General features: G+C 48.6%; 1 long non-coding RNA gene across 1 annotated transcript in view; it reads right to left on the bottom strand.

Annotated features, from left to right (window-relative positions):
- LOC144119173 (uncharacterized) overlaps positions 1-20,354 on the bottom strand; it is a 68,551-nt gene that overhangs the window by 11,226 nt on the left and 36,971 nt on the right. Inside the window, exon 2 of the long non-coding RNA XR_013312282.1 lies at positions 5,200-5,360. This is a non-coding gene — a long non-coding RNA (uncharacterized LOC144119173). The remainder of the gene's footprint in view (positions 1-5,199; positions 5,361-20,354) is intronic.

Here is a 20,354-nt window from a genome sequence, read left to right as displayed (position 1 = left end):
AAATTCACCGGAAGGGCGCAGCAGCGCGCACTCGAAAGACCGAGACGGGGAGCAAGATGCCTTTCGACAGCGTCATCGCGCGGGAAGCCAAATCTACAGAGCGAAGCAGCTGATCGGCGGGGCGTGGCGCGGCCGTCAACTGATGGACCTGCGGAAGCCGAAGAACAACGAACCTCGATGCCTGAATGGCGGAGAAGATCAAGTAATGTTGTCCCTGTTTCTGTGTTCTGGAGGCTTCTTAAGGAGGGGAGGATGTGGATTGCACTGGTATCCCCCCTCGTCCCCCGCGCCAGTGGCGATCGTGACTTCCACGTGCGCGCTGGCCACCAGGAATGTGTAGAGAAGGCACCCCTGCGACTCTGCTCATTTCCGGCCCAGCACTGAAATGACGTCACGGCAGCGCGCTGCCTTCTGCGGAGAGGGTAGCATGCCTAAGCTTGACGATAACGATTTGCTGCTAGGGAGGCAATGACCGAGGGGATAAAAGGAGGGAAAGCGCGGCGGGAAGGGGACTCTCGCTGCCGGAACTGACCTACGTGCCCCGCGGACTCCTTTCGCTGCCCGCCGGCCCCTGAACACCAACGCCAGACGACGTCAACGACCTGGTGAGCTGCTGAACATGTATTTTACGGATAGAACATTCTTCCGCAGTGTGCTTTACTTCGCGTTAGGAAATAAACAATTTCCTAGCGTGACCTTCCGTTGCCTATTTCGATGCAGTCAGGACCGATGCTGTCAGGACGTCAATGAGAGCCATTAGCGCCCAGAATTGGTACATCGCTCTTCCAGCGAAAGAGGAAGAAAATGAACCGTAAAGGCCCTAACTCGATGGACACATCTTGGGCGCATGGGGGAGAGCTTACGCGCACGGGCGTACGCTGGGTCCTGTCTGCGCATGCAAGACGCGCGACGCGTGAGCAGGCGCGAATGGAGCGCAGATATTGTTACGTGACGGCAAGCCCATGAACGAGATGAGATGACAGACGGTTACAGGATGATTTTAATGGCGGACGGCCTGGCGCGAGTACTCCTGCCCGCGCCACAGCACAATTCGTAGTCTTCTAGCCCGTCACAATGTCTGTAGTATATATCAGATACCGGCGCCCGCGCAGGGGTGCTCGAGCCTGCGTCGGCCGCGGGGCTCTCAGGGATCTTTTCTTCGTGGCTTGAAGCTCTTCCAGGTTCCCCTAAGTTTTCTTGGAATCCTTTCAGCTCCCCAACCATCTTTTGTACACGGCTTGACATTCTTTCAGTCGGCTCGAGAAAGGGAGAGAGCCAGCACCAGGAGCATAGCGATGCATGCCCCTTTTTGACGTCTGTCGACACGCGGTGCCGAGCGCGCATGCGCTCGGCACCACGCTCGGCATGCGCTCAACACGAACGCCGAGGAATTGTTCATCGAGTTGCCGCTTTAGGAGCAATGAAAATGCGGAAAGCAGCTGGTGAGGATCTGGCAACAGCAGACCTATTGAAGGATGGTGAGGAGATTGTGAAGGAAAAACAGCCACGCTGCATACACAAAGCCTTACGACTTCGAGTGTACCAGAAGCTTACAAAAACATCATCATCTATTTCCGTCAGAAAACCAACGCCAAGGCCTTGAAAAATCACAGTTCGTTTAGATTGCGGTCTGTAGCGTATAAGGTATTTACGAAGATAATCGCTAATAGAGTGAGGACTACCTTAGTCTTCAATCAACCAAAGGACCAGGCAGGCTTTCGTAAAGAATACCCGACAAAAGACCATATTCAAACTATCAATCTGGTGGTAGAGGAACGTGCAGAATATAAGCAATCCCTAAATAAAGCCCTCTTAGATTGCATTGCAGAAGCAGGGCGCAGAAGTTCCTTATGTTAAACTACTCTAAGATATCTATAGCAAGAGCGCAGCTACCATAGTCCTCCATAAAGTCAGCAACATAATTCCAGCAAGGAACGGAAGCAGGCAGGGAGACCCGATCTCGCCAATGCTATTCGCAGCCTATTTACAGCAGGTATTCAGGGGCTTGAATTGGGAACACTTGGGGATAAGAGTTAAAGGAGAATACCTTACTGATTTGCGATTCGCCGATAACATTGTCTTGCTAAGTCACTCAGGGGATGAACTGCAATGTATGATCAATGACTTAGGGAGAGCAGAACAGTAGGTCTAAAAAGTAATATGCAGAAAATCAAAGTGATGCGCAGGTCTCGCAAGGAAACATCAGCTTGCAATTGGTAACGACGCTCTGGAAGTCGTTAGAGAATACGTCTATTTAGGACAGGTAGTGATCACAGATCCGGTTCAAGAGAGAGAAAGAACTGGAAGAACAAGAATGGAAAGAGTGCACATGGCAGGTTCTCTCAAATCATGATTGGCAATTTACCAATATCCCTCAAGACAAAAGTGTACAACAGCTGTTTCAAACAGGTACTCAGCTGTGCGGCTAAAACGTGGATTCTAACGAAAAGGGTTCAATTTATATTCAGGACAACGCCGCGAGCAATGGAAAGGAAAATGATAGTTGTAACGTTAAGGGACACGAACAGGGCACAATGGAGCAGATAACAACCGCTGGTTAATCATATCCCAGCAGAAATCAAGTAGAATAAATGAGCTTGGGTTGAAGAAACTCCTGTGGAAGCATGAACGGATACCTACGCCACTCTTTCTGTCATACGCTCTGACATGTGTTTACATTTGAAGGAAGTCCATACTGCCTACTTCGGTCCGCATTTAAGTGCTGCCAATGAGGCTTCAATACCACCTCCTGCGTTGTGCACCACACGGATCACTATCGACGACATCCGCCATCACATTGAACTTACTGCGCTCTCTTCCTGTGCTCATTAACTTATTCTCAGTTGGGATCTTCTTTCATCAGCGTCTGCTGTCATTACGTGCAGCCAGTCTCTCCTAGAGGTTACATACACCGACGTTTGTGACCTATATGACCGGACACCTCACCGCTTGATTACAGCCACTGGCCATGTCTTCTGCCCAGGCTGCGGCGATAAATAGCGCCTGTCATCCCAGCGCAGTGGCGACACTCGATGGTACCCATAATATATGGCGTCCACATGCTACCTGTCAGGTGAAGGTTCAGTTAATGACTGGTTGCGTAAGGTTGCTCTTCCCGAGCAACCTGAGTTGCACAAATTCTACCGGTGGCAGCGCCTGCCATCGCACGGCAGTGGTGCACCGCTTCACCACTACTCTATTTCACCAGGAGTGGTATGAGAACTCCCAGGGATATATTAACTCTATGTTGAAAGATACCAATTCTGCATATATGGTCATTAACCCATTACCTGTCGCGTCATACGCTTAAGGAAGAGCACAGGTCGCGGTAGAGTGGCAACTGCCTTCCCGAAGTTGGCGCGCAGATCAAAAGGGGTGCGGCTGCGTAGCGGTGACGGATACGTGGAGCCATGCAGACGTACAATCGGTGTCTGCGCGGCATTGAGTTACATCACGCCGAAGGGCGCGGCGACTGCCTTCACAGAGTGAGCAGGTGGGCTTAAGCCTTCTCACACGTAAGCTATTTGCCGACTTTTTTTCTCTAAGAAGGGGTATTTGAAGACATTATCGTCTCAACCGCTTTCAACTTTAAAAGACAGAAGTGGCCAGCCTGTACGGGTTCTCGATATCTCCCTGAAGAATCTTTGGGCCAGATAAGTACACAGGAAAGGATGAAACTGTTGTTTACAAAAAGGCTTCGAAGAAATTTGAAAAGGAAAAACCCCAATGGAAGCTCTGAAAGCGGAGCTCATTGGCTCACGGGCTCGCTTTGACCAGGTACCTGCGTGTTCCGGGAAATAGCTTGGCACTGAGCATTATGTATGTGGTTGGTGGCAAACAGAAAGCGTTGCTACCCTTGTTTTCTACTGTAGACACTGAATGAAATCACGGCTTTCACACACTATACTAGTCAGCATTATTTTACTTCTGGACTGTAGTAAGAAAAAGCAGTGGCATTGTGACGGCCCAGCAGGCGAGTGCCTCCCGTCTGTTGACGCACCTGCTGGGCAGTGCGTTGCCAGCTAGTGGTGCGCTTAATAACTTAATCCCAGTATCTCGTTAGTGTTTCACCCGACAGTGTATGTTACTTTACCCCTTCAAAGAATCGGTTGCTGAGCAGGTAAGGGGTTTGAAAAACGGAGCGGCTGATGTCGGAACACGCCAGTCGCCTGCAAACTACGTGTGCTGGACATAGCTAGGCGTGCTCGAAATCGTTACCCCGTGCTTGATAGTATTCTTTGTCCGCCATTGTCATGCGATGAAAAAATCGAAGACGAAAGAACGCTGCAACTGGGGCGATTCCCGCCCTGCGACCGTTTTCTTTCAAACAAGCTTCGATTTCATGCATAACCTCGTAAACCAGCTTCTGACACATCGTGCAATGAAAAACGCTAAACATGCTTACGCTGCTTTTCGCACACGTTAAAGTGCGCTGTACTAAACATGGCAACGTGACCGTGCCAAAATGGCACAATTTAGCAGACCATTCTATATGAATCCAATATAATTATGTCGCTCGTTTTAAGAAACAGCCTAATTAAGTAAATCTTCATTGCAATGAACGCTCCCTTATATGTTCAGTAGAACTTCCGCACTCGTTAAAATATGCAGTGTGTGAGTGAGCCGACCGGCGCCCAGTGCACATCAAAGCAGCTTCGGGTGATCACCACGTGCGTAGCTAAATCGGTGTTGGCTTTTTCCTTGCGTTGTTTTAAGCGCACTATGCTGTTGTATAGGTGAGTGAGCGTAAGATCTTCCCCACAGCGAAATCTTTGCAGAATACACTGAGTGGAAGCGTCGATCGAGACCCATACTGAGCTTTAAACCATGGCCTGCTCGGGTATTAATCTGCGAAAAACCTATTGAGGCTAATTTATTTTTATATTTATGCAACTACACGTATCCCACAGTGACGCTGCTTGTCAATACATGCTGCTTCTGCAGTTCGCGGGCACGATGTAGCCGCCTCGTCCTCCCGGTAGCTGCGGCAGCTACGGTAAGCACGGGCGGGCGGAACCTGTGTTGCCTACCGCGCGAAAGTCGCTGCTGACATCAGCGCCACGCCATCTTCGCGGCGTCGCGGCGTGAAGGAGGAGTTTATTAAGCCCATTTAGTCGCGTCGAGCCGCCGAAACTATGCGCAAAGAAATCGGAGGTATAATAAAGAATAGGCAAATTGAGGCTGAAAAAGTGCACTTACCAGTGTTCTGTCTTGTTGTTACGAGCATCCAACATTACCATATCAGAAGACCCGTCGTTATCGATGTATTCCATTTGAACGCAGTGCTTATCGCTCGTAAACAATGTATCAGAATTTATGCTTCGCCTGTAAAGCCAGTATTCGTGAGGTGGAAACAAAATCTAGAAAAGTAAAGGCATGTGGGTGAAAAAATACGCCTATGAGACGCCTTTTCACTTTTAGAATTCATTGGAGTAGCATCTTGCTTAAACGAATGGGTTATTATATGTAATTTATTCGTAATAGGTGCTGACACCGCATGGGAAAGGTAAGTGGTAGACAAGATGAGAGAGAAACGATCCCCATACACTACGAAACAAGAGGGGACCCGCGTTCAGCTTGAACAAACTGATGGTAATGAGTGGCAGTTTTGCGAGCTACTCCGCTGAAGATAGTCATGCTTACCAGGCCACGTCCACTAAGCAAATTCTCATAAGATTAGATTTGCGCCTGAGTTGCTCCTTCAATGCTCTTTCGAATGGTTACGAATAAAATATTTTTAAGTTAAACGAGCGTCAATTTCTGGATAAGTAGCACTGGCACCAATTACACAAATTTTCCAACATTCTTGGACAAAAAATTAGAAAGTAAAAAAATTCTAAGGTGCTGTTATGGCAGTATTGAAGGTAATGCTTCATTCTTCCGATGTGTAGCAAAATCATTCTTGTATAATTCTTTCATCGCTCAGATCGAGCAGTTAGGATTGCAATAGAAAGTCAATAGAGAACGCTTTTGAGGATAGAGGAAACGTTAATAGCAAAAAAAACGTGGATACATATTTATAAAAAAAGTTCTGCGGATATATAATTTATTGTAGGGAAATCTTACAATATATAACAAAATTGCGTGCATAAACTACTTCTCGTTAAAAAACCCTTCACCCAGAATAGTCTGGTGTGAGCGTTTATAAAATAAGAAAATAGGCATAGGGAAGGAGCCGAGCTTTCATTTTCACGGCATCGTTTCGTGGTCAAGTACGTGGCAGAAGTGTGTCGCGAAGTTTTTGCGAGGGTACCTGAAACTGCTTAGCGTGGTTGACCTTTTCTTGACTAAGGATTCGTCTGCAGTTATTGACTTTTTCAGATCTACTGACCACAAAGATATCACAGCCCTTTCTGCTGATATCAAACCTTTGTTTTATTGATTGCCGCATCGTAATCCGTTGTCCTGCGCCGAAGCTGGAATGCCGAGTGTGCTGCCGTCGATTTCCACAAAGCCGGTGGTATGAGTACGGCGGGCTTTTTAGAGCTTTTAACTTTGTATTTGATATCAACCTTTGTTGCCTTTGACAATCATATTTACCTGCAAAAGCAAGGTGTTTGCAGAGAATCGTGTATTGCGCCGATTTCACGCGATTTGTTTTTAGCTCATTGTGACAAGGCTCTTTATGAGCGGCCAGATGATCTTAGGATTTTGAAAATTTTTCGGTACGTTGATGACTTTTTACTTGTTTTAGATGGACCTCTTTTTGGTGACCCTATTTTATCGCGTATTAAAGACTATTTTATTGTGTGCTTTAGGGCATTTACGCCTAATCATGAGTTGCGCGCGCAGGACATATATTAGGTTGGGGCAAACTAAAACAATTGAAAATAATAGGCCCTTATTTGCCGACCGCATTAGGTTTTGGATCTGCGGCTGCGTTTTAACTACGATCATGCCTGCTGAATGTATGAGCCTAGAGCTGGCAAGCCTCCTTCGCAATAAAGCTCTGCGCACTCAAAGCTGGAAAAAAGAAGCATTGTTCTTTTCTTCTTGTCGAGCGCTCTCAGCAAGCCATGCGAATATGCCGTGTACAAAAGCAGGTAGAGCATTTGGAGGTGGTGGGGAAACATATTATTTTTTCAGTCGGCGAAGGCCTGCATTGCAGAAGAAAAGTTGCGTCACACATCAACGACCAACAGAGAGTAGAAGAGGTTAGGAAAATGGAATAAAAAAGAAAGAAAAGTTAGCCGTGATTGCATACCTGCATAAGGTTTTGCACAATCTAAGCAAGGCTGGACAAACCTCTGACGTAAAAGTGGTATTAGCGGCCCTTAAAAAGCTTTTGAGTGTGTGCATAACGAGCTGCCCTACTCGAACGCGGAAACCTCAGTGCAGAATCAATCAAACGCAGAGATGCCTATCGGCCTTGCAGGAAGAGGGTGATTTACAAAATTGCGCTTTCATGTGGAAGGTACTACATAGACCAGACGGGCAAGTGTTTTAATTTGCGACTCTAAGAGCACAACAGTAAAGTTAACTACATGTCCACAGATGGCCATCCAGAAACCCATTGCAAAATATGGGAGGCAAAACCACCTTGCCATCCCTTTCACCACAACGACCTAACTAGAGAAGTTAAGGAGGCTTGTAAGATTGCATGGCAGGATATCAATGCGGCAGCAGGCCGTCTGTGACATTATCAAGAAAAGAGCTCTACTTCTTGGCATGACGGCATAGGAAATTGGCAGGGTAGCAGCGGAGCGCCAGAGCACTGCTACTGCCGCTGCTGCTGTTGTGATAAGAAGAAAGAAAAGGGAAGTGCACGGGCCTGCCTACTGGCTCAAGCAGAGCCACGCTCGCTGCTGCGTGCTGAAAGCAGCAGAGTTAAAGGATAGGAGGGCAACGATAGAAAGAAAAGGCACGCGCTAATATGCCCCGGGCTGATCCCGGAGGCAGTGCAGTACAAAGCCGACCCGTGCCAGAGTGCTTCAAGTCAAACACTTCGCCATATTCCAAGAATAAGTTGAATATCAGATATTAAATCAGGTATCAGATATCAGGTATCCAGAGGACCAGCGTATCAGGCTTCTAGCACCGAAAAGCCAGTGTCGTGCGTGCGCACTGAGCACGCGGCGTTCATCTATATTTTCTTCTTCGCCGGCTGGGAACGCCGATCATAGCGACTCCACTTTGCAACGTCACTGTGCGCTACAGGGCCACCCGCTCAGACGGAACGGCGAAATGTACTCGCCGACGGGGCAGAGATGGGGCTACCTTGGCGGCAGGCAGGTCCGCAGATATGCCGGCAACATCCGAGGGGAGCTCCTGGGGAGGTGTCTCAAGGTATGTTGGTTTTAGGCGATCCAAGAAGACTACCTCTTCATAACCATTCATCAGAACAGTTGCCGACTTTGTCGTCTTGTTAAGGACGCGGCATGGGCCCTTGTATGAGAGGGTAAGAGGTGCCTTTACAGCGTCTCGCCTTAGAAAAACATCCGTCTAGAATGCAAGGTCTGGGTGCATAAAGACATGAGAGTCAGATGATCGTGGCGGAACTGGGCGCAGGGGATTAATACTGACCAGTAGGCGTTGGAGGCACTGCAGGGGCTGGGACGAGGAAGCCGAAGGAACGAACAAGTCTCCAGGAAGCTGCAGGGGTGCACTGAAGAAGAGTTCGGCCGCCTAACAGCCGAGGTGAGGACGAAGGACGGCGCGTAAGCCAAGAAGCACCACAGGAAGGTGGTCGACCAGTGCTCGCGATCCATTCGCGCAGTGAAGGCAGCCTTGAGGACGGAGCCGCTCAACCATGCCGTTGGCACAGGGATAATATTCTGTGGTTCGGGAGTGTTTTGGGCCGACAAAACGGATAAGGAAAGTGAGGAGGGTGCATTCGAACTGGTGGCCGCAATCCGTGGTAACAGTGCCGGGCCAGCTGAAGCGGGAAACCCATGCGGAAACGAAGGCTTTGGCAACTGGTTCCGCAGTATCGTCCGGCGAAACGCGAAGGCCCCCGTGTGCTGTGCGATTTCAGTGCACGTTAAAGATCTCCATGTGATCGAAATTATTCCGCAGACCTCCACTACAGATCGCCTTTCTTTTTCCTTAATTCACTTCCTCTTTTATCTATTCCCTTAAGGCGCGGTTCAGGTGTCCGCCGATATGTGAGACAGGTAATGAGCCTTTTCCTTTCCCCAAAAAGTATTTTCCCCAGAATGGACACTGTTTCGGCCCAACGGGTGAAGCGGTCGATTATCGCCAGAATGTACCGGCCGCCATGAGAGGAAGGGAGCGGTCCAACCAAGTCAAGATGAACGTGGTCAAAGCGAACACCAGGTGGCAGGAAACACAGAGTTAATGTCTTTGTATGTCAGGTCAGTTTGGCGGACTGGCAAGCAAGGCAATGAAAGATGGTATACCAAAAAGTGATGAGGAACTGTGTAATGAATTTAACAATTTCTTTGTTAACGTAACCAATACACTATGCTATCCCTCTGACAAAACTGTGGGTTACGCGTATAACACGCCATGTATTCCGGAATCCCTGTTCATGTATCCTACACATGAAGACGAAATCATGATAGTATTTAGAAATCTTAGAAATAGCAGCTCTGAAGATAAAGATGGCTTTCAAATCAAACCCTTTAAGTATGTAGTTGACATAATAGCCCCAATGCTAATGCATATCTATAACCTAGCTTTAGCATCTGGTGTCTTCCCAAACGAAATGCAGGGAGCAAAAGTGGCTGTTATTCACAAAGGCGGCACTACATCAGATATGGGTAATTACAGGCCTATTTCCATTCTTCCGATATTATCCAAAGATCTGGAAAAGATTATTTATGTGAGAATTCATAATTTTATGGTTAAACATTGTCTTATCAGACAGTAAATTCGGTTTCAGAAAACAATGGTCCAGAGAAATGGCACTAATTAAGCAAAAAGAGATAATAATAAAAGCGTTTGAGGAAGAACTACTTGTACTCGGAATATTTGTTGATTCTTCAAGAGCATTTCACCTGCTTAATCATGATTTACTGGTGCATAAACTCAATTACTATGGCATTAGAGGAACAAGTTTATCTTTAATTCAGTCATATCTGAAATACCGTAAACAAATGGTCTCCATTAATCGCGCAATATCAAACTCGCAACCTATCCTCTCCGGTGCACCTCAAGGCAGCATTCTGGGGCCGCTCTTATTTATTATCTACATTAATGATATATTTTCTGCTCCCCTTCATGTACACATAATAGCGTATGCAGACGACCTCACAATGCTTGCCTCAGGTAATACAGAAACTGACCTACTAGCACTCGGCAATCAATTCTTAGAATTCCTGCGTCAATGGTCCTTAAAGAATTTCCTAAAAGTAAACATTACCAAGACGAAAGCAATATTATTCCGAGCTAAAAACAGAATTGTGCGTGCAAATCTCGACCTTTGATAGCAAACAAAAAATGAAGTGGTGCCAACTGTGAAATGTCTTGGCGTTGTTTTGACCGAGTCTCTTAATTGGGATAAACATATTGAGAAAATGTGCACGAAAATAAACAGGATTAATGGCATCCTATGTCGCCATAGGCACACACTTCCCACTAAAGTGAAAGTATTAGTTTACAATGCATTTAAATTGACACATATAACTTATTGTCTCATGGTCTGGGGGAAAACCACCGAGCAAAATCAAATAAAAATTCTAATTGCTCAAAAATGAGCAATTAGATTAATAGCTAATGTGCCGTGGCGTACTGATACGGGTACCTAATTTGCAAGGCTTAATATCATGACAATCTCAGAGTTATTCCCATTCAAGTTAATCTCTATGTACAAAAACGCCGTTTCCACTAATAATGAGTTCCTTTTATCAAGTTTCAACCTGACTCGTTCGATTCCATCCTACCATACACGGAACAAAATGTCATGGTGCGTACCTTTCTGCCGCAGCACATACGGTAAGCAGTCACTGACATATAGTTTATCCCATTAACTCATTATTCTGCAAAAGAACAACATAATACTTGAAGAGACTTCACGGCATAAATTAGTGACACTTATTCCTATGTTTGAATGTACATAGCTCGTGATCAAGACATATATATATATATATATATATATATATATATATATATATATATATATATATATATATATATATATATATATATATATATATATATATATATATAGTTTTGTGTGCATTATTTTTACTTGCATTGTATCTCGGGTGATTGTAAATGTTCCCTGTACATAGAAATGTGGAGCAGTTTTTGAGAAATAACGTCCAATGATATTAGAGGCGTAACTTCATGCAAATGTCAGTTGTGGATACTTTGCGGCTGTATTTCTTTTGTGTTTGTGAGTGCGCTCTTCCACTGTTGTGATCAGCTGCATGGTTATACACCCCGGCAGAGGGCGCAGGGCGGCTCTGAAGCTGCAACAACGCAGCTTTTTGCCTTGCGTCCTCTCTCATTGTTGCTGATGTAACCTTGAGAAAGTTAATTATATATATATATATATATATATATATATATATATATATATATATATATATATATATAATTACTTTCTCAAGGTTATATATATATATATATATATATATATATATATATATATAAAAGCGCGAGCAGGCCCGCTTGTGCGAACGTTGGTGTTAATGTCCGGGCAGACGTACCGCTGGGTAACGAGGGTCTGCGTGGCTGGGATACTCGGATGGCAGATGTCGTCAAGTGACTAGAAGATGGCACGACGGAAGCCTCCGCGATGAAGGGACGCCGTAGAGCTGATGACATCGCACCACAGCCACCTGGGCACAAACGAATGAGGCACGAGCTCCAGACGGAGGGCACGGGGGGTGTCACGCAGGGCTTGCAAGTTATGGTCTTCTAGCTGCGTCGGGGCCAGACATTCTCAGTCCGCAACAGATGTAGACACGCGATTGAAAGTAATGCGTGAAAGTACATCAGCTGCCTCGTTTTCGGTGTCTTTGATATGCCGGATATCTGCTTTGAACGCCGATATGTACGCCAGCTGACAAAGTTCACGGGCGGCGTACTTGGAAGTGTTCGTATGGAACACATACACCAGAGGCTCATGATCCGTTACAACATAAGATGGCTGGCCTTTCAGGAAGTGGCGGTAATGCTGGATGGTGGAGTAGCTGGCGAGCAGCTCACGGCCAGACACGCTGTAGCGATTCTCGGCAGGTTTGAGCTTCCTAGAGAATAAATCTAGTGGGTGCCACTTGGAGTCGATTTTCAGCGGGAGAACAGCAGCAACGGTCGCGCGGAAGCATCCACTATGATACTAGTTGGCGCGCAAGTCCTAGGGTGGATGAGAAGGATCGAATTGGCGAGGACTTGTTTTTCAGTCATGAAAGCAGTCTGATCTCGGGAGACCAGGAAATCGCGGAGGAGGAGGGTTTGGTTGTGCGAAGAAGGTTGGTCAGGGGTTGGAGAAGCTCGGAACAGTGCGGCACAACGTACCCTGAAAAATTCACTAGACCCAGGAACTCACGGGCCTTGCGTAGGGTAGTGGGTGGTGGGAAGTCTTTAACAGCCTGCACATGAGAAGGCAATGGCCGAATTCCCAATTCCCAGCGCTGAGATGTGGTGGCCCCAGAACTCGGGCTCAATAGAGCCCAAGACACACTTCTAGCGTTGCCGACCAGGCCAAATTCTTGGAGGCATTGAAAGAGTTCCCGGGGTTGACGCTCGTGATCTTGTGGAGTACGACTCGCGACGCGGATGTAGTCGATCTAGGCCAATAGAGCCGGGAGTCCGCGCGTCACTTCAGCAAAGAATCTTTGGAAAGTATCTGCTGCGTTGCGTAGCCCAATGCTCATGCGCACGTACTCAAACAGGCCGAAAGGTGTAGTGATGGCCGTCTTCGGCATATCGGCAGACTCAATGGGGATTTGGTGAAAGACCTTGCATTTTTCTAGATGTCCAGTTGTCACGGATCTCCCCGGAGAACAATCGGACCGGAAGAATGTACTAAGTGACAAGTACCCACACAGACGCACATTTAATACATCCTACGTAACACAAACACTAGCACACAAAACAAACAAACACAAAACACCAAGACTATAAATACACACGACCCGGGAACACTGTTACCAGCGTCTACTACTAGCGTTCTACATTTAGCGGTAGGTATTTGTGCTCACGGTTGGTTCGGCACTCTTGCAGCGTTGTAGGGGTCCAGTAGCCGGCGTTGGGATGGCGTTCGATGTGCTGCGGTGAGCGTCGCCGGCGGCGTCGCTAGCTGCGTCGTACAAGCTCCCGGTCCAAGCGCCCGTGGAGGTGATGTCAGTGTTGGCGTTGGGGCCGCCACCCGGATGGGTGGCAATAGCGCTTAAGACATCCCTGGCCTTAGCAGGTGGTAGTGTCCTCAGTTAACTCCCCGGAACGGGCTCAGGAACGGCAGGAAGTCCACGATGCGAAGCCATAGAATGTGAGCTCATCGGAGCAGTTGCCGGCATCGCTCTCTTCCAGCCGATGCGTCCCTGACCCGCCGGAGCCTCCGCTTCTCTGGTGTTCCCCCCGTGCCTCACTCTCCCTCGTCCTTTTATAGCCTTGACGTTAGTCTACGTAATCCTTTTCATCGTCTTCTTATGCTTCTCATCTTCACCAATCACATCTCTCCACCTCACCGAATGCTTCTTCATCTTCTTTAGTCTTCGGTTAATCCACGTCATCCTTATCACCAACCTCTCCTCCACACCTCTTTCCTTCATGATTTTATTTTAGACTTCCTATTATATGCGACAAGGGCCCTCTCTCTCAAGAGTTTTTCCATAAAAAACTGCTCACGTCATCTTCATCTTCAAGCCACCCAGCCAACTGACTATCTTTCGTGGCGACTCTGGACCAAGCATACAACACACCGCAGATGTCCGGCACAAACCAAAAGCACACCACTAACACAGCATACCAAACTGCATTTTCGGAACATTAACACAGAACTATCGTTGTCCGTACAGAGTTCTTAATAAGCATGTTGACGTACACAACACGCTCCCTTGTATAATCACATAACAATAGCAACAACAACAACAAATCAACAACACCAAAAAGATACATTCTAGAGATAGCTAGAGCCGTTTAGTTGGCTCTATCTGTAGAGGGCTCTAATTTGCAACATATGACCTCCGTTTTGCCCCGCACGTCTGAAAACACCTCCCCCATTATTTGGACTAGAGCTGTGATCGTCTGTCTTCAATAAAATTGCGGTTCATTAGTGGAATCCTCATCCAACCCTTTTCTTCCCACTGCACGTGGGCACCTCGGCAACATCATCTGTCTCCTCGGCCACTACCGAGCATGCTACCTTGGGGGCGCAACGCCGTACGGGACTTCTTTCTTGATAATTCTTAAACATATTTACATGGAAAACCTTCTTTGTGTTATCTATCAATATCTCATAATCCATGTCATTTTTCTTCCGTGTCACACGGTGGGGGCCCCTCCACTGCATCAGTAACTTACTATGATCCGTGGGTAGCAGGATGAGAACCTTGTCGCCGGGAATCAGATTCCTGTGAGTGGCTTTCTTCTCATAGTAGCTGTTTTATCCTTTGCGCGCCCTTTCCAAGCTTTGATGTGGCAGCCTGCATGTTCCCTCCAACTTGTCCCGCAACTCAAGAAAGTATGTGTATGTTGTCTTGAGATCTGATGTAATCTTCTTATTAACCCTCATCTCTATAGGTATTTTAAGCGGACATCTAACGGTTCGACCATACAACATCTTGAAGGGCGAGAAACCAAGACTCGTTTGCGGTACTTCGCGGTAAGCGAACAAAAGAGCTGGGAGATGTCTATCCCCACTCGGTAGGTGTTCTGGCACATTTTCTTGATCATATATTTGAGGGCGCCGTTGAACCTCTCTACAAGCCATTACACATGGGTAAGGCGTTGTCACTAACTGCCTTACTGACAAAAGGCGGTTAACCTTCATTAGTTCCGATGTCAAGTTCGAGCCCCGGACACTCAAAACTTCCCTCAGGAACCCATAACGCGAGAACATCGCCAGAAGACCCTTCGCCACTTGGATACTGTCAATAGCCTTCAACGGAATAGCATCAGGATAACGAGTGGCCACGTCAACCAGAGACTTCATGGTATGCGACAGAGTAAGCACATAACTATTGCCTCTGGCGGAAACTGGAGAGATAGGCCCAAAAATGTCAATAGCCACTCTTTGAAACGGTAGGTCGATGTCTGGCATCTTGCCCAAAGGTACGGGACAAACTCTTCCCTTCGGAACTGTGCGCTGGCACACGTCACATAAGCGAACAACGCGCTTAACATCACTCTGAACACCCGGCCAAAAGAACTCCCCGGTGATCCTAGACACTGTTTTTTGAACACCCTGGTGTCCGGCCATAATGGCGTCATGTCCTAAGGGTAGCACTATCTCTCGCATATCTCTCGGTAACACTAGCTGTTGGTCCCGCCTTCCTGGGCTTAATATGCATTCCCTGTGCAGAAGGCAATTTACCAATTGATATTCGAATGACGTACGACTCTTCTTTCTTTTCACTTTTTCCCCGACTCCTTCGAAGCAGACTTTACACCTAGGGTCTTCTCTTTGCCTAATTTCGATTTCGCCTGGTGTTACGCTGAGACATATCGTAACAGGAGTAGAGAGTGGACGCTGCGCTGCTCGGGCTGTCGCTTGAGCTCTTGTCTCCACTAACGACGAGAAACTGACTGCACACGTCTGAGCTGTCGCGGGCCTTTCCTCCTTTGTGTGTTCTTCAACGTCGAGCATCCTCCACTGGGGATCGGGGTCTTCGACACTTCTTGCACCCAAAATGTTTCCCAAGATGAGATCGTTGATGGGTTTTTCTACGCATTTTGCCACTACCTGTTCAGTTTAAAATGACATGGACATTAGAATCCTGGCTTTAGGAAGGTACCTTACTGTGCTATATATAATAGTGACGGCCGATGCTTCCCCGTAAGATCCTCGCCCTTCACCAGGCTTCTCCGAACCAAAACTGTGTTGGCTCCGCTGCCTCTAAGAACTAATATAGCACGGTCCCCAGTTTGCCCAATCAGCACCGGTGTTGCAGCTTTCGACTTGGGTGTTCCACTCACCGCCTCACTTTCCAGCGGCGTTTGTTCACCTTTCAGCTGTGGAACTTCGGGTTGCGTGACAAGTTCTACCCTAGAGTCGACAATGTATGCAGCTCGGTCGTGCGTTCTGTATCGGCACTCATCCAGAGTATGACTCCTCCTCTTACATCCTTGACACGCAGCCTGTGTCTTTTGATCAACGCTACTAGTCCGAAAGTCAACTGCACGGTGTCCCACCTTGCCGCAGAGATAACACCTTACTGGCGCCTTAGATGCACCATCATATGCTCTTGGTTTTGTCGCATCTGTCTCTGGGACCTTTTGTGTTTCCTCCCTTGCCTTACTCATACTTCTCAGCCCTTGAGCCTCGAGAAATGGGTCTGCGCTGTCGGCAAACTCTTGTAGTGAACACAACTTTCTTTCTTTCAGGAATAGTGCTAGCTTTGAGCTGCAACACGCTAAAACTTGCTCTGTGACCAGCTTGCCACGCATCCCTTTAAAACTCTTCTGTGTTTGACATATCAAGCCACCTATCAAAATAGTTTTTTCAACTTGCACGAAAACTGCTTAGTAGTTTCGGAATACTCAGGTTTCGCGGTACGAAATCTCTCACGAAAACCCTCTGCTGCAAGCCTGAATTTTTAGAGGAGTGCCTCTTTGACTATCTCGCATTCCATGGAATCAGCAGCAGGAATTCTTCCAAATACATTCAGCGCCTCTCCGACTAAACACATGCTGAATGCCGTGGCCCATTCACTGCGCTCCCAGCCTTGTCCCAAAGCTATCCGCTCGAATCGTCGCAGATATGCGTCCAGATCATCTCTTTTGTCACCGACAGAGGCCCTCAGCTTTCTTGGGGAAACTCAGGCCGGTCTAGGGGATTCTGTACTTGCTACGGAACGCTGATCATTGACCGTGATCTCCTCATATCCTCCCGCGAAATGCGCCTGTTTCCACAAAATAAACTCTTCTCCTGATCTATCCTCTATTTCTCCTGTTCTTCTGCCTCGTGAGCTCTTCTCTCTGCCTCGCGAGCCCTTTTATCCGCTCGGTCTTCTGCCTCGCGAGCTCTTTTCGCCTCCCGCTCTTCTGCTTCGCGAGCGTCTGCGCATGCTAGCGCCCTTTCCTCTTCTGCCTTTTGGCCTCTTCTTTCTCCGCGTCACAGAGACGCATCGCCTTTTCCTTGCTTAACCCTAACTTGAGCATCACCTCTGTTTCTGCCAATTCCGTGCTTTCTGCTGTCGAGAGATCAGAAAAATTCGAGACAAAGAAAAAGAAAAAAGGAAATGAATCCTGGCGCAGGCTCGCCACTTTGTCACGGATCTCCCCGGAAAAGACTCGGACCGAAAGAATGAACTAGGCGACAGGTGTACCCACACAGACGCACATTTAATATACCCTACGTGACACACACACTAGTACACAAAACTAACAAACTAACACAAAACACAAAGAATATAAATAAACACGACCCGGGAACACTGCTACCAGCGTCTACTACTAGCGTTCTACTGTTAGCGGTCGGCGTTCGCGTTCACGGTTGGTTCGGTGATGCTGCGGCGTTGTGTGGGTCCAGTAGCCGGCGTCTAGATGGCGTTCAACGTGCTGCGGTGGGCGTCGCTGGCTGCGTCATACATGCTCCCGGTCCAAGTGCCCGTGGAGGTGATGCCGTTGTTGTTGGCTTTGGCGGCACCACCCGGATGGGTGGCAACAGCGCTGGAGACACCCCTCACCCTTGGCCGTAGCAGGTGATAGCGTCCTCATCTGACTCCCCGGAACGGGCTCAGGAACGGCAGGAAGTCCACGATGCGAAGCCGTAGAACGCGAGCTCGCCGGAGCAGTAGCCGGCGTCGCTCTCTTCCAGCCGAAGCGTTTCTGACCCGCTCGTGCCTCCGCTTCTCTGCTCTTCCCCCGTGCGTCGCTCTCCCTCACAACTTCATAGCTTTGGCATTAGCCCACGTATGCCTTCTCGTCGGCTTCTCCTTCTTCTCTTTTCCACCAATCATCTCTCTCCCCCTCGCCGAATGCTTCTTCATCATCTTCTTTAGTATTCGGCTAATCCACGTCATTCTTATCGCCAACCTCTTCGTCTTCTTCACACCTCTTTCCTTCATAATTTTATTTTGTATTCTCTCTTATATGTGACACCAGTGAAGTCTTCGACGTGTGGAAGGGGAGAGCTATCGTGTAGCGTGTGAGCGTTGAGAGCCCGGTAGTCGCCGCACGGACGCCAGTGACCCTGTTCTTGGACACCAGATGTTGTGGTGAGGCACATGTGTCGAACAAAGGGCGAATAATACCCAACTGGAGCATATGGTCGAATTCCCGTTTAGCAATCGCCAGTCGCTCACCGAAAAGGCAGCGAGGACGAGCTGCGACGGGTGGACTACGCGTGACAATGTGGTGGGTTATGCTGTGCTTGAGTGGCTGATGACGATTACAAGGCTTCCTGACCTCTGGAAAGTCTCCGAGGACTTCGGCGTACGGGCAGGATGGGATCAGCGTGCGGATGCCAGTGGAAGCGACAGCCAATATAAGGACAGGAATGGAAAGGCGCGTTTTGCTGCCGATGAGACGATGGCGACGCATGCTGACGTCCATACCAAAATGCGTCAGGAAGTCGGATCCGAGGATGGGTTGATGGACGTCGGCGACGATGAATACCCATCGAAAGGTGCACCGCAGGCCAAGGTCCATAGTGAGGGTCCGGAGACCTTACGTGGTGAAGAAGGTTGAGTGCGCCGCACGAAGAGTAGGTACAGATGTCTTCGAAGTTCGCTCAGCCTTGGAGGACGGCAGTGCGATGATTTCGGCGCCAGTGTTGAGGAGGAAGAGTGGGCCGGAAATGCCTTCCATGACGACGACAAGGCAGCCAGGGTGTAGGGCGAGGTCACATGCCGCCGTCAATGATCTCGAAGCCCATTTCCCGACCAGTTGTATGGTTAAATGCAGTGGCGGGCGTGGTGCTGGAAAGTTCGGTGATACCAGCAAATATGCTGGCTTCGAGCACTGGACGAGCGCGGACCGCTCGGCGAAGACGAATGGCGGCGAGGACTTGAGGAGAATCCGTTCTGATCATGAGAGGATTTCCGAAGGTCATCGAGAGAAGCTGCGAGCTGGTCGATATGGGCCTCTAACCATGCAATGACGAAGGACTGGTGGAGAAGAGAGGGCGACGAAGGAAGGAGAATTTGCGTCGTGGATTCGATCAGCTATCTGGGCGAGAAGATCAAGGGTGAAGTCCCCCACAGCAGCCAAGACGAAGCGGGTGGACTGCGGCAAGCGCTGCAGGAAGAGCTCCCTCAACAGTGCGCCGTTCGAGTCGGCTTCATTTTCACCCAGGAGCTGATGCGTAGCAGTGAGCAGCTGGGAGAAGCGGCAGTCTCTAACCTTTTCGCAGGTGAGCAGCGGCTGGAGCCGCATGCTCTGGGACGCCGCGTTGCGGCCCAGGATCCACTGCTTAAGTCACTGGTGCAGGGCATCACCCAAGGGTCCCAAGATGACGCCCGCCTCCTCTTGAGTCACCTCAGAAGGCAAGTTGGAAACTAAGTGACGAAACCGAGATGCCTCCGAGGTGACGTGGCGCAGATGGAAATTGGGTTCCAGCTGTGCGAACCTGATCTGCAGATGCTTGGGTCAGAATGTCGGCAGGCGCAGCTGTATAGCTGCGACGTCCTGCGGCAGCAAGGTAGCATCTGGCGGAACAAGCCTTAGGGCGTGAGGTTGCTAGGGTCAGTCATCTATTAGGCCAGAGTCACCACTGTACGAAATCTGCGGGATCGCAGTGGAGCGCCAGAGCAAGAGGACCACCGTAGCACGCTTTTAGCACCGAACAGCCCGTGTCGGCCGTGCGCACCGGGCACGCGCCGTTCAAGGCAAGTGGCACTTTTGTTTCTTTTTCACAACCTTTCTCTCAGCCGTATCAATTGCATATATATGCTCCTTGTCTGCAATACATCCGCTGTGAATTACCAACGTGCCCAAGCCTATTCACTTCGGAAGGAGCCCTCAATGATCATTATCAATAAATTCGTCTAGGAGATGTAGATTCGATATTGCCACCGACCGATAAACGGTCAAAGCACTCAAAGCCAGGTTTAATAAGACGTGATACGCGTCCAAGATAGCAGGGAGCTCGTGCGAGGAAGACGAAAACCTGTAGCCCCTCGTGAGCGCAAGGCATGGCATGTCCCATCTAAAACAGTTCGGCCGCGGCATGGCGCCACTGGATTTATTGGGACTGGGGCATTACTCCCCCTCCCTGAAGGGCAACGACTCGGTGCCGCAACAATGAGAAGCACGAAGACAAGGGACGGCGCATGTGTCCG

Source organism: Amblyomma americanum, chromosome 2 (assembly GCF_052857255.1).
Source record: "Amblyomma americanum isolate KBUSLIRL-KWMA chromosome 2, ASM5285725v1, whole genome shotgun sequence".
NCBI lineage: Eukaryota > Metazoa > Arthropoda > Arachnida > Ixodida > Ixodidae > Amblyomma > Amblyomma americanum.
The sequence above is the reverse complement of the archived record's forward strand: the minus strand, read 5'-3'. Positions and strand labels throughout refer to the sequence as shown.